The following is a 19,534-nucleotide window of genomic DNA, read 5'->3' as shown; positions in this document are numbered from 1 at the left end:
GCTGAAGTCGGCGCTAGGCCGCAGGTTGCTGAAGTCGGCGCAAGGCCGCAGTTTGCTGAAGTCGGCGCAAGGCCGCAGGTTGCTGAAGTCGGCGCTAGGCCGCAGGTTGCTGAAGTCGGCGCAAGGCCGCAGGTTGCTGAAGTCGGCACTAGGCCGCAGGTTGCTGAAGTCGGCGATAGGCCGCAGGTTGCTGAAGTCGGCGCTACGCCGCAGGTTCGCGCAAGTTGGCGCTACGCCGCATGTGTGATGAGTTCTCAGTTTTCCCCACAGCCAGGCCCCCATGAAAGGTAGGCTGTCGGAAGTACGCGTTGGTGAGTACCACAAGGTTGAAACAGTATTACGGTGTTGTGCTATAACCTTTGTATAAGTGTCTCTCCGTCATAAAGCGTAAGCAGCGCCACGTCCCGTGGGCTGTGTTGTGTGTTCTCTTACAGGAGCAAAGAAGAAGGGCCAGTCGTCTGGCGGAAGCCGAGTATATAGCTGGTGAGCATAAAGGTGTTTCGTGTGTGTTTGTGGTGTATGTTGCCCCTCCCCCACTTCCCCTTTGGGCGTTTTCGTTCAGGGTCGCCCCTGGTGCTCCGCACCACTACGGGGGCGCCCAGTCTGAGGCCACAAGTGCCAATGATGACCCTCCACTGAGCCCAGTGTAGGCCACCCCAGCGTCGTGTGCCCCCCCCCCCCCCCCCCCCCCCTATATTCGTTTCAGGTGACCCAGGAAGTTCTTCTCCGTGTTTGAACGTGTGCCAGTATCGTCTGAGCTACCTCGACGGACTGAAGGTGGAGGACGGGAGGCGTGCGGTACGTAGGTCTGGTAAGTGATCGATCCGAATTTTGTTCTCCAGGGCCCCACCCCCGTGCCTCTTACAGCTTCACGGGAAGACCTGCGATCGCGAGCCACGCCCCGTTTTCGTCACTGAGGGGGCATGCCCAGCGCTCTGTGAGCCGCTGGCATGCCCCCTCTCCCTCTGAATCCAGTGAATATTCACCACAGGGCAGCGAGACACAGAGACTCCCAACTGACCCCCCCCCCAACCGCGGAACACTGCGGCCCGCGGGTGGGACAGCGGGACAGTCCCCAAAAAACGGGACTGTCCCGCGAAAATCGGGACAGTTGGGAGGTATGGCTGTACTACACTGGGGGTGTGCTCTGTGCTGTATGGACTGGGAGGAGATTACTGCAGGGCTTCCTCTATCCTGCCCTGCTGGGGTGTGCCCTCAGCTCTGCGCTTTAAGGTAATGGAGGATATTGCTGGAGGAGTTCCTCTGTACTGCACTAGGGGTGTGCTCTATGCTGTGCTGAGGAGATTGCTGCAGGACTTCCTCTATGTTGCCCTGGGGGTGTGCTCTATGCTGTGCTGAGGAGATTGCTGCAGGACTTCCTCTATGTTGCCCTGGGGGTGTGCTCTGTGCTGTAAGGTAATGGAGGATATTGCTGCAGCTTTAGCAGTTCCTCTATAGCTGTGCTGCACTGTGGGTGTACGGAGATTACTGCAGTGCACCTGTCCGGTAAGTGCTCCAGTTATTATGCTCGCTTCTCAGAATTGTATTTATTATTATTACTATTTTAAATAATAGAGGTTTTATTTGAAGGCTGCAGTTATTTATTTCGGGCACATTGTCCTCTGGGCTGTTATAAAACGCTGCAGTACTGAGTAGAACTGTCATTATGATTGAGCCATTCAGTACAACTTTTATTGGGTCTACAGTAGGTAAATCCTGCCGGGCGTACTTTACATTGCTCAACTGAGGTGAAACACTGCTCTCTTGCATAAATGCCTACATGTTCGTTGATATGCAGTACATGCTTCCCACGTGTAATCCGAATTGTAGCATGTACAGTGCTGTGTGTCGAGGTGTGCAAGGATCAGTCAAGGGTAGCGTCTAGTTTCATCAGTCACCGGCTGCAGACATGATAGCACTGACGACTATGTAAATAGGATCCTGTGTGGCTGCTGCTCGTGCGTTTGTGTGGTCCTGTCTGTATTCTCCGTACACATGGTTAGATGGTAACCACTGTGATAAATTACTGTTCATCTGGGTTTGTTTCTTTTTCCTCCCTGATTCTATTTCTTGTCACTTAGACCTGGACTAATCTAATTTTAAAACATACTTACAAATTGTGATTTGATAGGGATCAAATATAATTCTTGCATATCTATTTGGTGACTTTATAGTGATTGTTGCAAATTAAAGGTTTGCTAATTGTTTTTAAATTAGTGATGAAATGCACATGCTAGGTGTTTGCATTGCATGTACAATTATACATGGATGTTTTGTAGCTTTAGAAATGATTGGATTGTAGCAAGTGAATGTCATTCCTGTTTTGTGCCAGTTTTGTTACAAACAACCTACAGCTGGCCTTATACCCAAACCAGTAATATTTCCAACCTGCCAGCTATGTGAAAATCCTGGTAATGTATGAGTGTAAAGACAATAGACCATTTGCTCCCAAAAAGTATCCGGAAATTGGATGAAATTGGTTGTTCAGTTAAACTGGTGTTTTCCCAACCTCGGTCCTCATGGCACATTAAAGGTGGGTACACACTAGGTGTGGTGCTCAGTGAGCGAGTGTGTACCTCACCCAGGCCAGGCCGCTCGACGGCTGGCATACACAGTGTACAATATCGCACAATTACCTCATGCCGCAGCCGGCCGGAGCATGCAGCTTTGGACGAGGAGTCGAAATTGAGCTGCATGTACGGCTGAGATCGAACGTCGTTAATGACCCGGAGGGCCGCGCATCGCTCATCGTTTACAGTGTACACACTAGTCGATACAGTAAACGGTGTCGCTCAGGAAGGGTGAAAATGAGCAAACTCGTATACTTTATCACCTAGTGTGTATGGGTTGTAACAGTACAGGTTTTAGTGATATCCGTGCTCGTGCACAGATGGTTAAATCAAAATAACTGAGGTACTAATTAAGTTACCTGTACTGAAGTATGGCTATCCTTTAAAGCCTGGACTGGGGATTGTGGTTGGGAACCCCTGGGTTAAATCAAATGTATGGACCAGCTTGTCCGTTTTCCAGTGTTTGGGAGACAATACTAGATTTTCCAACAAACCACCTGGCTGGTTGGAACAGTAATATTTAGGTGTGTGACAAACTCGCCTCTTATTTTACTAAATAGGAACTGATAGAGAAGGCAGTATGTTGTCATTCTGTCAGCATTCACAATATTGATATGGTAATTTTATAATGGATCTGCAAATTGTACAATTTTGTTGCTGGCATATTTATCAGGCCCATTTTTTCATGAAATTATACAGAGACAACTGGATACGGTCATTATTGGTCGACATGAGTTTTTCTCTATTTAATTTTTTTGAACTTTTTCATACTTTACTATCCACGTGGAGTACGATTGGGAATAGTAACCTGTGCCCGAGTGTAGCAAGGCACCTTGTCCGAGAGGACACGGTGCATTAATTGGGGTTCCCCGTCACTTTACGAAGAAAACACCAAAAAAAAACAAAAAACTTGTGTGGACCTTTTTCCACGTCGACCTAGTGACCATGTCGACCAATAGTGGTCGACCTAATGACCCATACCCTAGACAACAGTAGCTGCATAATTTATGCATCTCCTGCTATGTACTAATATCCTAATGTAGAAATCTCATATAAAAGTCTACACTGCAGACTGCAGTACCCATTATTCTCAATAGGGACTATGGTCTGGCCTCTACGTACCAAACGCCTAAAAGGATAGCTTTCCGGAGTTTAGTCCCTTTGGTTAGTGCCTACAGTATATGGAGGCATTCTTCCGATTCCTCTCCTGCAGTTTATGACCGGTAACTAGCACTGTGTGCATGCGTCTTGTCAGATTCTGAGAAGGGGTCTTCTGAAAAGCTCCTCCGATATGCCTGGAATGTAATATTAGTTCCTAACCGGAATTCTGTAGTTAAAAATAATGGCAACACACTAGAAGCTAAAGTGGAGGATGTGGAAAATATCTGCACATCGTTCACGATATCGTCCAGTGTGTACCCACTATGGGGGTCATTCCGACCCGTTCGCACGCAGCGGTTCTTCGCTGCGGTGCGAACGGGTCGGAAATGCGCATGCGCGGCGGATGCATTACGCATGCGCGTCGTCTGGCGATGATCATTGCCGGACGGATACTCACCGCTTTCCAGGCGTGGTGAGTCCAACGCAGGCGTGTCGAGGTGTTTGGAGTGCGGATGTCTGACGTCGGGACCGGGACCTTCATCGCTGGATCCGTCGCACTGGATGAGTAACTGCAGCCCTGGTCTTATTTTACTTGAAACATTTTTAGCATAGCAGGGATGCACAAGCGTTCGCAGCCCTGCTATGCTAAAATACACTCCCCCATAGGTGGCGTCAGGTTGATCGCACGAGCAGCAAAAAGTTGCTATGTGCGATCAACTCGGAATGACCCCCTATGTTGCTGACGATGCACACTCCTGTGTGTCTTCCATGCCATCGGCTGTCAGCTGATGACTGTCAGGCCGCACATGCATGTCTGACGGTGATATCGACAGCGAGGGCCATGATGCCGTTCACGGCATCGGCAAGTGTGTATACACTTGATAATGCTGCCGGGACCCGCCGCACACAATATCGCTAGATACATACTATCGTGTAATGTGTACCCAGCTTTAGCGCTCGATTCAATTCAACGTGAATTGAATAGCACCAGGAAGGAGGTCCCGGAGCTGTTCAATTCAGTGCGCTGTTATGTTGGAGAATGCTGGTTCTCGAGCCTTAGACATGGTGTTTAGTCGTGAGAACCGGCATTCTCCGACTTAAGTGCCTGGCACAATTCTGTTTCTGAGCTATTCAATTCACACTGAATAGAGCCCTAAGTCTTAAACTTGAATAAAAACTTTTAATGTATAAAAGTCTTTGACTATACAGATTAAAAATCGTGGCACTGGCACAGAGGACTCTAAATTGTAAAGGTTGTTTTTTTACAGATAATATAATGTAGACAATGTTTGTTTGTTTTTTTAAAAGTAAGGGTTGCTTTTCTTTGAGACCCATGGCACAAAGTGCACATTCAGTATGGGCTAAATTCTTACCTGTGAAGTCATGTTTTCTATACTGTATATACACATAAAAAGCAACACATATTAAACCCAACTGAAGCGTAAATAACATTTCTTCTCTTTATACTGGGTTTAATTTTGACGACTTTTGCTTTTTAAAATTAGATTTTTAGTTAATGAGAGGTCTGTTGCATAGTGCTGTTTTTTTTTTTTTTTTCTGAACATCACTATAATTTTTATAAGCTTGCCTAAGCAGGAATATATACCAACACCCTCCCCCCTCCATACATTACCCCTTTCAGCAGGTGAGCATTTGTGATAGCGAAATTAATGGAAAATCAATAAGAGGGGGTGAATTCAATTAGGCGCAGTTTGTTTGGCGGAGGGCTGGAGAGCAGTACAATAATGAGTGTCTGCAGGCAACAGTGAAGCATTGTGGTGGTTCCTTGCAAGTTTGCGGATGCATTTCAGCAACTGGATTTTGGGAAGGGAAGCGGTTAAAATGCCGCTGCCGGAATACCGACGACACAAGGTATTCTCCCTCTGTGGGTGTCCATGACACCCATAGAGGGAGAATAAAACCTGCAGTGAGCCACCGTGCCCGCAAGGGGCTTTCAAGCACTCGCCCAGCTGCCGGCATTACGGCGGATGGGATCCCACTGTTGGGATCATGACAACTGGGATCCCGTCCGCCGGCATTTCATACTGATCCCTTTGGGAAGGATTAACGGTGTCCTCTTTGCTGAGAAATACAGGTACGTATCCGTTATGCAGTACTATCAGGGAGGCGTCTGATTGGCTCCAGTTATTCTGCAGCAGGACAACGACCCCAAACATACAGCCATTAAGAACTATCTTCAGCATAAAGATGAACAAAGAGTCCTGGAAGTGATGATATGGCCCCCAAAGAGCACTGATTTCAACATCATAGAGTCTGTTTGGGATTACGTGAAGAAACAGAAGGATTTGAGCAAGCCTATATCCACAGAAGATCTGTAGTTAGTTCTCCAAGATGTGTGGAACAACCTCCCTGAAGAGTGTCTCTAAAACTGTGTGCAAGTGTACCTAGAAGAATTGATGGTGTTTTGAAGGTAAAGGGTGGTCACACCAAATATAGATTTGATTTAGATTTCTCTTTTGACCATTCACTTTGCATTTTGTTAATTGATTAAAAATATAAACTAATAAACACTTCTGTTTTTTAAAGTATTGTTACTGTCCAGCATATTTTCCACACCTGCCTAAACCTTTTACACAGTACTGTAGTTTTGCCAGGGTCCCCCAGGAACCCCCTGGGCATGGCAGTCACGATGACCGCAAACCCAGACATCATGCTTGTCACAACGCAGGGATGGGCTCCTTTCGTAGCCCCTGCATGTGCCAGGTGATAAATGCACCTGATGTGATTGCATTATGCAATGCGATCTGGAGCGCAATATTATTGCCCATGGTTGCATTGCAAATACGATCATTGGTAAATGGACCCCTATATCCTTTTCTGGTTTACTCAAGCTTATTCCATATAGATTATGGAATCAGTAATTGGCCATCCCTGGGAAAGAAACCGCTGTATTCCTGCTTTCTTCCACAGTACAGTGCTGCCTTGGCTACTTCCCCAGTCATCCTGGCAGCTTGCCACCTATTATGTGTATGTACACTGGGATACTGACATGTTGGTGACTATTGCCTTAGCCCAGTGATGGCTAACCTTGCACTCCAGCTGTTGTTGAACTACACATCCCAGCATGCCCTGCTACAGTTTTGCTATTTGGACATGCTAAAACTGATGCAGGGCATGCTGGGATGTGTAGTTCAACAACAGCTGGAGTGTCAAGGTTAGCCATCACTGTCTTAGCCTAATTACAAACATTAGCGTCCTCCCGCTGCCAGCGACTACCACAGCTGTGGGGTCAGTAGCAGATCCACCCTATACACTTCTCACCTGCCCGCTACAGGTTGTAGCTGTATAGTAGCGCAGCACCACATCATGCAGTGAGAGAGAGGTAACTGCTGATGAAGAGTGTACTGACGGGGGAGGCAATCGCACGGACGCCTGGGCCCCAGGGCTATACTTTGCATCTTCAACTCTCCTCTTCATTTGTCACTTGCTTCAAACTCCTTTGTGTTATGACTGTGACAACATGCATGTGTTTGTGTGGTGCATGCAACAAGTCTGTTTCAGGTTTAAGTAAATCTGAGCAGTCCAATTACATTTCACTGCACTGCGACTCACACTGTCAACGTAATTCTAGCTAACAGTGTCTCTGAACCTGTATGTCCACCAAATGGGATATAGGCTCAGGGGATGCAGTCAATATACCGGTTGTCGGGATCCCGGTGATCAGGAAACCGGCGCTGGAATCCCAACAGCCGGTGAAATTCCGACCCATGGAATCCCGACACATGTTCAGATTTCCCACTCGGTTGGTAGGTACATGCCACCAACTGAGTGGGAATAGAACCGGGCCTGATGCGTGACGAGCCTGCTAGGGGACTCGCTGCCGGGATTCCGGCAGATGGGATGCCGCTGTATGTATAGTGACACCTGGAATCCTGTCTGCTGGGATACTATATGTATCCCAGGCTCAGCCAGCACTGATTTTGTAGTTATGATGACTGTATATGCATAAATGTTTATTCATCGTCTGTATCCTGCCTTGTTTGTATGATCATTTTTTTTTTTTTTGTAGACTTTTTTTTTTAATTTTTTTTTATTGTTATGTTTGCACTATTATCTGTATATGTAAGGTCCTATGGTGCCCTATAAATAATATAATTCTATATTGGTGCCACTAATTATGCAGCGCTGTATATTGTTTATCATTCACATCAGTCCCAGAGGAAACCCATGGAAGTACAATTCAGATCAGGCCTGGTCGGAAATTGAACTCATGACCCCATGGCAGCACTGCTAACCACTGTGCCACCAAGGTACTTATCATAGCTAGCTCCATTTGATGCCAGTGTTAAAGAAAATGCAACTTTGTGGTAACAATACAACATAATTCTCCCTCTATTCTGAACCATGTGTTTTTGCCAGTTTATGTAATTAATTCTTAATAAATTGTTAGGCTGCATTCCCGCAAACAATTCATCCCACACAATGGCTGCCTCTGCTCTTGGTAGGTAATTAATGCACTTTAACAACCCTTGTAGATGCATGTTCTTGGCTGACATCTTGTTTGCTAAATGTTTCAATGTACACTTTAATTATGTTGTATACATGTGAAAATGGGGTAGATAATCAGTATGAACTTTTGCATACTTACGGGCCCCATACACTAGAACGATAATGCCCGATTTCATCCAATTTCGGGCATTCGTGCCGATATATCGGGCATTTTGGATGTGTTTCCGATCTGGTGAGCGTTCCCGTGAGGGTCGGATCGGCTCCCCTAGATCGTTAGTGCTGCACTCGTGATATGTCTGTTCCTGCAGGCATGGCTGGGATCGCATAAGATATATCGCATGCAAAATGTACCAAATCATATGGAATCGCTCCCGGGAGAGTTCAAGGGAAATCACCTCCGACTTCAGACTCAGACTTATCGTTGTAGTGTATGGGGCCATTTAGCAATTGCTACTTGCTGATGTTTTGAGAAATGTGTATTATGAGAATACCTTGATTGTTGACTATCAGGGCTTTTACTATAATTCTGGGGACCCCAATAACCTGACATTAATTTGATTATGAAACAGACCTTGCTCATGGCTATAGTTTTCAAACATCAAGTCTTGGTTAGTGCAATTTTGGTCTACAGATCCACTACTTTCTGCTGCGGGGTACACTGGGCTCCACAAGGATAGACATAAGGGGGGGGGGGATGTAGAGTAGGATCTTGATCCGAGGCACCAACAGGCTTAAAAGCTTTGACTGTGTTCCCAAGATGCATAGCGCCGCCTCCTCTATAGCGCCGCCTCCTCTATAACCCCGCCTCCCTGCACAGGAGCCCAGTTTTGTAGTTGGTGCCGCAGATAGCAGGCACATAACAGAGGGGCTGCTCTAGGCAGCCCTAAGAAGAGCTTTTTTAGAAGAAAAGGGAAGACTTCAAGGGCAGCAGCTGTGTGTATATGTCTGGAGACATTCACTGCTGCAGCTCCATCTCTCCCCAGCGGCGCTGCACACTCCCGCGCCCTGGTTGCCGGGTAACTACAGCAGGAGGCTCCGGTTTTCTTCTGGTCAGGCACACACGACTGGGGCTCTCGGGGATCGCGTGGCCGCGCTTCGGGGGCGGTGAGTGGGTCCCGCTCGCGGGACCTGTTCTTTATCGCGATCCGGTGGGAGGCGGGCCGCACGCGGTGGACACTGTGGCAGTACAGGCGCTCCCACTAGATCACCAGGGCATGGGTGCAGGTCAGGTTTTCTCTTAAAACCTTTTTGTGTGTAGCCCGCAGTACCAGGTGGTTTTGCCAGCAGAGGGGATAAGGCTTGGACCTGTAGCCCCTGCCCCAGCCCCAGGGCTCCATTTCCAGTAAATGTTCCCACCCTGGAGCTGCATATCTGTCTCTCCCTTACTCCCTGTCAGTGTTTGGGTGCCATTTCTCTCAGCTACACTGTTCCTGGGACTGCTTGGGCAAATCCTCCTTTGTAAAGCCACCTGGTTGTCAGCGCTGTGACTTTTTTTTATTTTTATTCCACATGTCAAATAGACAGTGTTAGTTAAGAAAAAGTTCATTTATACCCCTTTTACACTCGCAGAAAAATCCCGGGATATTGCACGTGAACGCGCATCATCCCGGGATTCTTCTCAGTGTAAATGGGTACAGGGACAATTTCCCGGGACGAGCATCCCGGGATTTCATCCCAGGTCAAAAGCAGGGTTGGTCCCGGGACCGTCCCGGGAAGCTGGGTAGTGTGAAAGGGTCCGTCCCGGGATTCACTATCCCGGGACTGTTAAAAGGACTCGGATTGGAGCTTTCTTGGGCTCAGAAAAGCTGATGTCATCTTTTCTGAGCCCAAGGCCATTTCTAATGACATACTAATGCATTTGCAGGGATATCCCAGGATCAGTGTAAATGGGGCTGTCCCGGGTCGATCCCAGGTCTTAATGCAGTGTGAAAGGGGTCAGTCCCGGGATGCATCCCGGGAAGCATCCCGGGAGTGACCCGGGAGTGCGAGTGTAAAAGTGGTATAAGTCAGGGTTCTCTGGTACAAGTACCCTGTGACCAGTTCTTACTGTGCAGTGTTATATCTATTGTGTATATATATATCTATTGTGTGTGTGTGTGTGTGTGTGTGTGTGTGTGTGTGTGTATTTATTTATTTTATATAAATAAAATATAAAAGCTGGTCCAGTGCAGTATTATTGTTGGTAATAACCTCTGTCTCTCACTCAACTTGCTATCCCTATATTCTATAACCTTAGGGGGCTTGGTGCGTCAGGTTTTATAATAATATAGGATATTCACAAGATATACTCTAATATGTATTTTTCTCTGTGATTTTAGTCACCATATCTCTCCTGTATCTCTGCTTGTGCTGACTACACTGCGCAGGGGTTTGGGCAAGAGGTATTGTGCTGCTGACAATTGTACTGTGTTACCTGATATTGCAAGTTATATCATGTCTGCTTCTGAAGGTAACGGTTCTGGGGCTGAACACACTGCTGGTGTTGCTGAAGCCACAGATCCCTATGAGGAGACTATAGCAGCTGTGGGCTCTGGTTCTGGGGGCTCCTTGTACCCCAGTGGGACTGTGGCAACGGGGGTACATAATGACCCACCGTGGGCTACTTTCTCCACGCTTCTAAATATGCTAGTTACTAAACTAACACCCCCTATGGAACCTCCTATGCCGGTTCAACCGTATGTGGTCCCCACAGCTAACCCGCCGTGGGCGAATAATTTGCCTGCTCAATTGAAGAAGTTGAACCAGTCCTTGACTACTAAAAAGTCTGACCCTCGCTCGCCTAAGACCAAGGGGTCCTCTAAGCGAGCTCTTATCTCCTCACAATCCACTGCTGTCACTGACACCTCGTCTGATGAAGGTGGCGCTTACACTGACCCCACAGATTCTGACACAGATACTGCTGATGGGGAGGGTAGTTCACATGTGGATGTTCCTGATCTTTTGGAGGCTATTAAGTTGATTCTATAGATTACGGATGACCCCGAGCTATCCGTCCCTCCTAAGAAACCAGATAGGTTCAAGCGTCAGAAGATGGTTAAACATTTTTTACCTCACTCTGACCACCTAGTGGATATACGTCCGGAACCCTGGGGAAACCTGGGAAAGAAGTTTGTGCCTCAAAAGAAGATGCTGGCTCGCTATCCCCTCGTGCCAGAGCTGTCTAAAAATTGGGAAACTCCTCCTCCAGTAGACTCGCATGTGGCTAGGATGGTGGTTTCCTCAGCTCTACCTGTCACTACCGTCATGTCTCTAAAAGAGCCTACGGATAAACGTGTGAAGGGTTGTCTGAAAGCGATTTACACCCTTACGGGTGCTGCACAAAGGCCCACTATTGCAGCAACATGGGCTGCAGAGGCTATTGAAGCATGAGCCCTAGAGTTGGAAGCTGAAATCTCTTCTGACCATGCTAGACAATGCTTGTCATATATTGTCACAGCTTCTCACTATATTAAAGAGGCAGCTTCTGATGCCGGTATTCTAGCAGCCAAGGCCTCTACTACATCAGTTCTGGCTCGCCGGATATTGTGGCTGAGATCCTGGTCTGTGGATCTGGACTCTAGAAAAACCCTGGAGGTACTCCCTTTCAAGGGAGATATTCTGTTTGGGGAGGACTTAAACAAGATAGTGGCTGACTTGGCTACTGCCAAAACTGCCTGTCTGCCAAGTACCACTCCTTCTGTGTCGAAGGCTAAAGGTACTTCCTTTCGCCCATTTCGTCCTTCAGGTAAAGCAAATGGTCAGGCGTACCACAAGCAGGCCCGCACTTCCAAACCTGGTAAGCCGAAGCCCAAAAGAGCCTGGGCTGCCCGTCAGCCAGCTTCCAAGACGGATAAGCCTGCCGCATGACTAAGGCAAAAACTCTACATTCGGTGGTACAGACCCTCCTGGATACAGGAGTGGTAGTACAGGTGCCTCTTGCTCAGAGGGGCTGGGGGTACTATTCTCCGCTGTTTCTAGTCCCAAAACCGAATCGGTCCTCGCGGCCCATTCTCAATCTCAAGGCATTGAACAGGTTTGTGAAAGTTTCCAAGTTCCGTATGGAAACCCTTCGCTCTATAGTTCTGGCCTCGGAACCTGGGGATTATATGGTCTCCCTGGACATACAGGATGCTTACCTGCATATTCCTATAGCAGCGTCACAACAGCAATACCTGAGGTTTGCGATTGGCAACCTCCATTACCAGTTTCGGGCGTTACCTTTTGGTTTAACTACGGCTCCGTGAGTCTTTACCAAAGTTATGGCGGTGATGACGGTGGTACTCTGCCGTCGAGTGGTCAGGATCCTTCCGTAGCTCGACGACTTGTTGATCCTGGCAAATTCCCCAGAACTTCTCCTACGTCATCTGGATATGACTGTCCGGTTTCTACAAGCCCACGGGTGGCTCATCAACTGGAAGAAATCCTCCCTGGTCCCTGCTCAGAGCATGGCGCACCTGGGAGCGCTATTGGACACTCACAACCAGCGGTTGTGCAGGGGCCGTCCCTTCTGGATATCCGACTGGGTCCTGTTGACGACAGATGCCAGTCTAAGAGGCTGGGGCGCGGTGCTGGAGCAACACTCCCTTCAGGGTCGGTGGACCAAGGAGGAATCTCTCCTCTCGATCAACATTCTGGAATTGCGGGCGGTCTTCAATTCGTTGAACCTGGCCCAGCATTTAATTCAGAACCGTCCTGTTCAAGTACAGTCGGACAACGCCACCACAGTGGCTTACATAAATCCATCAAGGCGGCACTCGAAGCCGTTTGGTAATGAAGGAAGTCTCACGGATTCTACAATGGGTGGAACACCATCTACCGGCCATATCGGCAATATTCATTCCGGGGGTCCTGAATTGGGAAGCGGACTTTCTCAGTCGTCAGGACGTACACGTCGGAGAGTGGGGCCTCCATCCAGAAGTGTTTCAACTCCTAGTGGAAAAGTGGTGCCTTCCAGACGTAGATCTGATGGCGTCTCAACACAATCACAAGGTTCCGGTCTTTGGAGCAAGGACAAGGGATCCTCAAGCAGCATTCGTGGATGCGCTGGCGGTGCCGTGGAGGTTTCGGCTGCCGTAAGTGTTCCCTCCGGTGTCACTCCTGCCCAGGGTAATTCGGAAGTTCAAGCAAGAAAAAGGAATTCTGCTTCTCATAGCTCCAGCGTGACCCAGACGGCACTGGTTCTAAGACCTGCAAGGCCTATCGTCAGAGCGTCCAATTCTACTTCCACAACGCCCAGACCTCCTCGTTCAGGGCCCCTGTGTCTACCAGGACCTATCCCGGCTGTCTTTGACGGCGTGGCTCTTGAAGCTTCCGTATTGAGGGCTAAAGGGTTTTCTGAGGCGGTCATTCAAACTATGTTGCGGGCCCGGAAACCGGCTTCTGCTCGGATTTACTATAGGGTCTGGTATTCTTACTTTGGTGCGCATCTAACAATTGTGACGCTTCCAAGTTTAGTACATCCAAGTTGTTGGCCTTTCTTCAGCAGGGCCTGGACTTAGGCCTGCGTCTGGCCTCCCTCAAGGTTCAAATATCTGCCTTGTCGGTGTGGTTTCAGAGAAAGATTGCGACCTTACCTGATGTGCATACCTTTATTCGGGGTGTGTTGCGTATCCAACCTCCCTATGTCCCGCCTGTGGCTTCTTGGGACTTGTCGGTGGTTTTGGAGGCGTTACAAGAGTCTCCGTTTGAACCTCTTGGTTCAGCTGACCTTAAGTGGCTTTCCCTTAAGGTGGTGTTTCTGCTGGCTATTGCTTCAGCTAGAAGAGTGTCGGATTTGGGTGCCTTGTCCTGTAGTTTCCCATATCTGATATTTCACCGTGACCGGGCGGTTCTTAGGACTCGTCCCGGTTATTTGCCTAAGGTGGTTTCTTCGTTCCACCTTAATCAGGAGATTGTGGTACCGGCCTTTGTCTCTCCTGATCTGTCTCCCAAAGAGCGGTCTTTGGATGTGGTACGGGCTCTCCGTATCTATGTGAAGAGAACTGCTTCTGTTAGGAAATCTGATTCTCTCTTTATTCTGTCTTGGTTTCACAAATGGGGCTGGCCTGTTCACAAGCAGACTTTGGCCGGATGGATTAGAATGGTGATTGCACATGCTTATGTGAGGGCTGGGCTGTCAGCTCCTGCTCACATTACGGCCCATTCTACTCGGTCTGTTGGACCTTCTTGGGCGGCCCGCCATGGTGCGACCCTTGAACAATTGTGCAAGGCGGCGACGTGGTCCTCGGTGAACACGTTCATTAGGTTCTATGCCTTCGATACTGCCGCTTCCTTTGGATGCCGGGTTCTTGTGCCCGCTACAGTGCGTCCCCTTCCATAAGGAACTGCTTTAGGACATCCCTTATGTCTATCCTTGTGAAGCCCAGTGTACCCCGCAGCAGAAAATGATTTTTATTGTAAGAACTTACCTTTGTTAAAACTCTTTCTGCGAGGTACACTGGGCTCCACAAGGCGCCCACCCTGACGCACTTAGCGGCTAATGCCATACCAACCCAAAAAAGCTAACACTTCTCCTGTCGTGAGAGTGTGGTGTATGTGGCTATTAACCGTTGTCGTCTCTTTTCCTGCTACTGCATTGGTTAACTAAAAACTGAGCTCCTGTGCAGGGAGGCGGGGTTATAGAGGAGGCGGCGCTGTGCATCTTGGGAACAGTCAAAGCTTTTGAGCCTGTTGGTGCCTCTGATCAAGATCCTACTCTACACCCCCCCTTCCCCCCATGTCTATCCTTGTGGAGCCCAGTGTACCTCGCAGAAAATTTTAACAAAGGTAAGTTCTTACCATAAAACTCGTTTTTAAGAGGCAATTAAATAGTAAGTCCCTTGGGCAGGGCCTTATCAAGGTGTGTGAAGATGATGGTTTGCCCACAGAACATTTGCCCTGTGGGCGCACCTTCCACATACACTCCGATTGGCCACCCAGCTGCCTATTGCCCCTGTGTGCTCCGCTGATAGCCGCTCCTCCCACTCCTGCTCCCCTGTCTCAGAGCAGGAGCCGCTGCCGCTGGTTGCTGCATATATAGCAATATAGAGCAGTCAACGCTGGCAGAGTCTCTCCCCTTGTGCGACACTCCCGCCCCCCTCACTTGTCCTGCTGACAGTGTACAGAGGGAGTTATGGGTCAGGAGCCGGCAGCAGTGCAGTAAGGAGAAAATTATAATGTAAGTATCTACACACACGCTACGCTACACTACACTACACTACACTACACTCTAAGGTGGGGGGTGGGAATGTTGGGGGCTCTACCTGGCGTAACGTGTATAGTGGGCTCTGCCTGGCATAATGTGTGTACGGAACTCTACCTGCCATAATGTGCATAAGGGGCTCTCCCTGGCATAATGGCATATATGGCTTACAGATAAGCGGTCCCTCTACCCCAGTGATTTTCAACCTTTTCTTACTCGCGGCACACAGAACAATATTTTAAAATTGCCAAGGCACACCATAAGTTCCTCACAGAAAAAAACAAAACGCACACATTGGCCCTCACAGTAAAAAACAAACAAACAAACACATTGGCCTACACAGAAAAAACAATCACATTGCTCCCCACAAATCATGTTGCTCAATACATAAATCCTATTGCTCCCCACATGAATTATTCACATTGTTCCCTCCAGAAAATCCTTATTCTCCCCACATAAATCTTATTGTTCCCTACAGGAGAAATAAAATAACAAATATTAGCCCCTACCGGTCAGCTGTCCTCCTTCCTGTCCCTCAGTGATGGGGGTTGTTCTTAGTGGAGTGCTGCGAATACTGAGCAATGGGCAGGTGTGGATGTGGGTGGGCAAGGAAAGCTGTGGATGCAAGCGGGAACTGGAAGATGTGTATGCAGGCGGGTGGGCTGGCTGGGTGGGTGGTGAGACACTGTTGCCGTGACCTATGATAACACACCTCCGCGTCTTCAAGGCATAGGTCACGGCCGGAGCACGACTAATCCTCTAAGAAGAGCCCGGGCCAACAGTTCACTCTGAAGGTGCAGGAAGCTGCTCTGGCTCCGCGGCACACCTTGCAACTGGTCGCGGCACACTAGTTGAAAAAGCCTGCTCTACCCCTTTGGAAACCACTCCCGATGCACACACCATTCTAATCTCCCATGGCATAATGAAGAGGCCCAATCGTTGAAGCTGGAACCAGACATGCAGCCGTTTTGTTTTTTTTAGGGCTTATGCGTGGCGCAGCCCCCTGTCTATGGCTATACCTTGCACACAGCTTTCTCCCTACACCGTGCCGCTAATCATAACAGCAAGCAATTGTACACAAAGCAACAAGGCAAAATGAGACAATACGTGTCCTTGGCAAAACAACAAAAAACCATCACCCCGAATTTTATGGCCCCATCAATAACACTGATCCATGGCAAACAAAATATGATTATGTATTATCTTTTTCTTTGTCAAAGTAATTTTTTTTTCTTCTCTAATTATAAATTGTAAACCCTTGTTGATCCCATGCTGGACAGGTTGGCGTCTTAAGATACTCCTTGCATTTGCCGTGCTCTTGTATCATCACTGCATTATACTTGTGTCTGACAAAATCTCATGCACTTTATATTAGAGATGAGCGGGTTCGGTTTCTCTGAATCCGAACCCGCACGAACTTCATGTTTTTTTTCACGGGTCCGAGCGACTCGGATCTTCCCGCCTTGCTCGGTTAACCCGAGCGTGCCCGAACGTCATCATGACGCTGTCGGATTCTCGCGAGACTCGGATTCTATATAAGGAGCCGCGCGTCGCCGCCATTTTCACACGTGCATTGAGATTGATAGGGAGAGGACGTGGCTGGCGTCCTCTCTGTTATAGTAGAAAAGAGTAAAGACTGAGTGACTTAGTTATAATTGTGGGGAGGATTGGGGACGGGGAGCAGCTGTTAGGGAGTACAGTGATTTAGATTAAGAGAGAGAGAGAGAGAGATTGACCTGATTTACTGGAGCTTAGGAGTACTGTAGAAGAGAGTGCAGAGTTTACTAGTGACTGACCACAGTGACCACCAGACAGTGCAGTTTTATTTAATATATCCGTTCTCTGCCTGAAAAAAACGATACACACAGTGACTCAGTCACATACCATATCTGTGTGCACTGCTCAGCCCAGTGTGCTGCATCATCTATGTATATATTATATATCTGACTGCTCAGCTCACACAGCTTATAATTGTGGGGGAGACTGGGGAGCACTGCAGTGCCAGTTATAGGTTATAGCAGGAGCCAGGAGTACAAGACAGTCACATACCATATCTGTGTGCACTGCTCAGCCCAGTGTGCTGCATCATCTATGTATATATTATATATCTGACTGTGCTCAGCTCACACAGCTTATAATTGTGGGGGAGACTGGGGAGCACTGCAGTGCCAGTTATAGGTTATAGCAGGAGCCAGGAGTACATATTATATTAAAATTAAACAGTGCACACTTTTGCTGCAGGAGTGCCACTGCCAGTGTGACTGACCAGTGACCTGACCACACTGACCACCAGTATAGTTAGTAGTATACTATATTGTGATTGCCTGAAAAAGTTAAACACTCGTCGTGTGACTTCACTTGTGTGGTGTTTTTTTTTTTTTTATTCTATAAAAAACTCATTCTGCTGACAGACAGTGTCCAGCAGGTCCGTCATTATATAATATATATACCTGTCCGGCTGCAGTAGTGATATATATATATTTTTTATATCATTATCATCCAGTCGCAGCAGACACAGTACGGTAGTTCACGGCTGTAGCTACCTCTGTGTCGGCACTCGGCAGTCCGTCCATAATTGTATACCACCTAACCGTGGTTTTTTTTTCTTTCTTCTTTATACATACATACTACGACATCTCTTTATCAACCAGTCTATATTAGCAGCAGACACAGTACAGTACGGTAGTTCACGGCTGTGGCTACCTCTGTGTCGGCACTCGGCAGTCCGTCCATAATTGTATACTAGTATCCATCCATCTCCATTGTTTACCTGAGGTGCCTTTTAGTTGTGCCTATTAAAATATGGAGAACAAAAATGTTGAGGTTCCAAAATTAGGGAAAGATCAAGATCCACTTCCACCTCGTGCTGAAGCTGCTGCCACTAGTCATGGCCGAGACGATGAAATGCCAGCAACGTCGTCTGCCAAGGCCGATGCCCAATGTCATAGTACAGAGCATGTCAAATCCAAAACACCAAATATCAGTAAAAAAAGGACTCCAAAACCTAAAATAAAATTGTCGGAGGAGAAGCGTAAACTTGCCAATATGCCATTTACCACACGGAGTGGCAAGGAACGGCTGAGGCCCTGGCCTATGTTCATGGCTAGTGGTTCAGCTTCACATGAGGATGGAAGCACTCAGCCTCTCGCTAGAAAACTGAAAAGACTCAAGCTGGCAAAAGCACCGCAAAGAACTGTGCGTTCTTCGAAATCCCAAATCCACAAGGAGAGTCCAATTGTGTCGGTTGCAATGCCTGACCTTCCCAACACTGGACGTGAAGAGCATGCGCCTTCCACCATTTGCACGCCCCCTGCAAGTGCTGGAAGGAACACCCACAGTCCAGTTCCTGATAGTCAGATTGAAGATGTCAGTGTTGAAGTACACCAGGATGAGGAGGATATGGGTGTTGCTGGCGCTGGGGAGGAAATTGCGCCTCTTTTTTTCTTTGCGTCATGTGCTGTTTGGGGAGGGTTTTTTGGAAGGGACATCCTGCGTGACACTGCAGTGCCACTCCTAAATGGGCCCGGTGTTTGTGTCGGCCACTAGGGTCGCTTATCTTACTCACAGTCAGCTACCTCATTGCGCCTCTTTTTTTCTTTGCGTCATGTGCTGTTTGGGGAGGGTTTTTTGGAAGGGACATCCTGCGTGACACTGCAGTGCCACTCCTAGATGGGCCAGGTGTTTGTGTCGGCCACTAGGGTCGCTTAGCTTAGTCATCCAGCGACCTCGGTGCAAATTTTAGGACTAAAAATAATATTGTGAGGTATTCAGAATAGACTGAAAATGAGTGGAAATTATGGTTTTTGAGGTTAATAATAATATGGGATCAAAATGACCCCCAAATTCTATGATTTAAGCTGTTTTTTAGGGTTTTTTGAAAAAAACACCCGAATCCAAAACACACCCGAATCCGACAAAAAAAAATTCGGTGAGGTTTTGCCAAAACGCGGTCGAACCCAAAACACGGCCGCGGAACCGAACCCAAAACCAAAACACAAAACCCGAAAAATTTCAGGCGCTCATCTCTACTTTATATGGCTCTCTCCTGTACGTAATACCCTCACCCCCGACAGCTGCTTTGTTGACCATCCATAAGGCAGTCTGAAATGGTTGGAAAGTTTTATTTCCTTTGCTATAAGAACATTGTATCCTTTGTGGGACAATACTGCTTGGATTGTCCTTCAAAATAACAAGTGCTGTAACCTTCCTGTGTCCTCCATTACATTCTGTTACT

The 19,534-nt window shown here is 47.8% G+C and overlaps 1 protein-coding gene across 4 annotated transcripts in view; it reads left to right on the top strand.

Annotated features, from left to right (window-relative positions):
* The first annotated feature begins 1,248 nt into the window (after positions 1-1,248).
* LOC134935183 (CDC42 small effector protein 2-C-like) overlaps positions 1,249-19,534 on the top strand; it is a 76,247-nt gene continuing 57,961 nt past the window's right edge. For 2 of the 4 annotated variants that reach the window (XM_063930405.1, XM_063930406.1), the window contains exon 1: positions 1,254-1,506. The gene's annotated coding sequence lies outside the window, so the exon portion shown is untranslated. Of the gene's footprint in view, positions 1,507-19,534 lie in introns of all 4 variants that reach the window. The other 2 variants (XM_063930408.1, XM_063930407.1) reach the window with 2 other exon arrangements.

This window comes from Pseudophryne corroboree, chromosome 6 (genome assembly GCF_028390025.1).
Source record: "Pseudophryne corroboree isolate aPseCor3 chromosome 6, aPseCor3.hap2, whole genome shotgun sequence".
Taxonomy (NCBI): domain Eukaryota; kingdom Metazoa; phylum Chordata; class Amphibia; order Anura; family Myobatrachidae; genus Pseudophryne; species Pseudophryne corroboree.
This window is presented reverse-complemented; position numbering and strand designations above follow the sequence as displayed.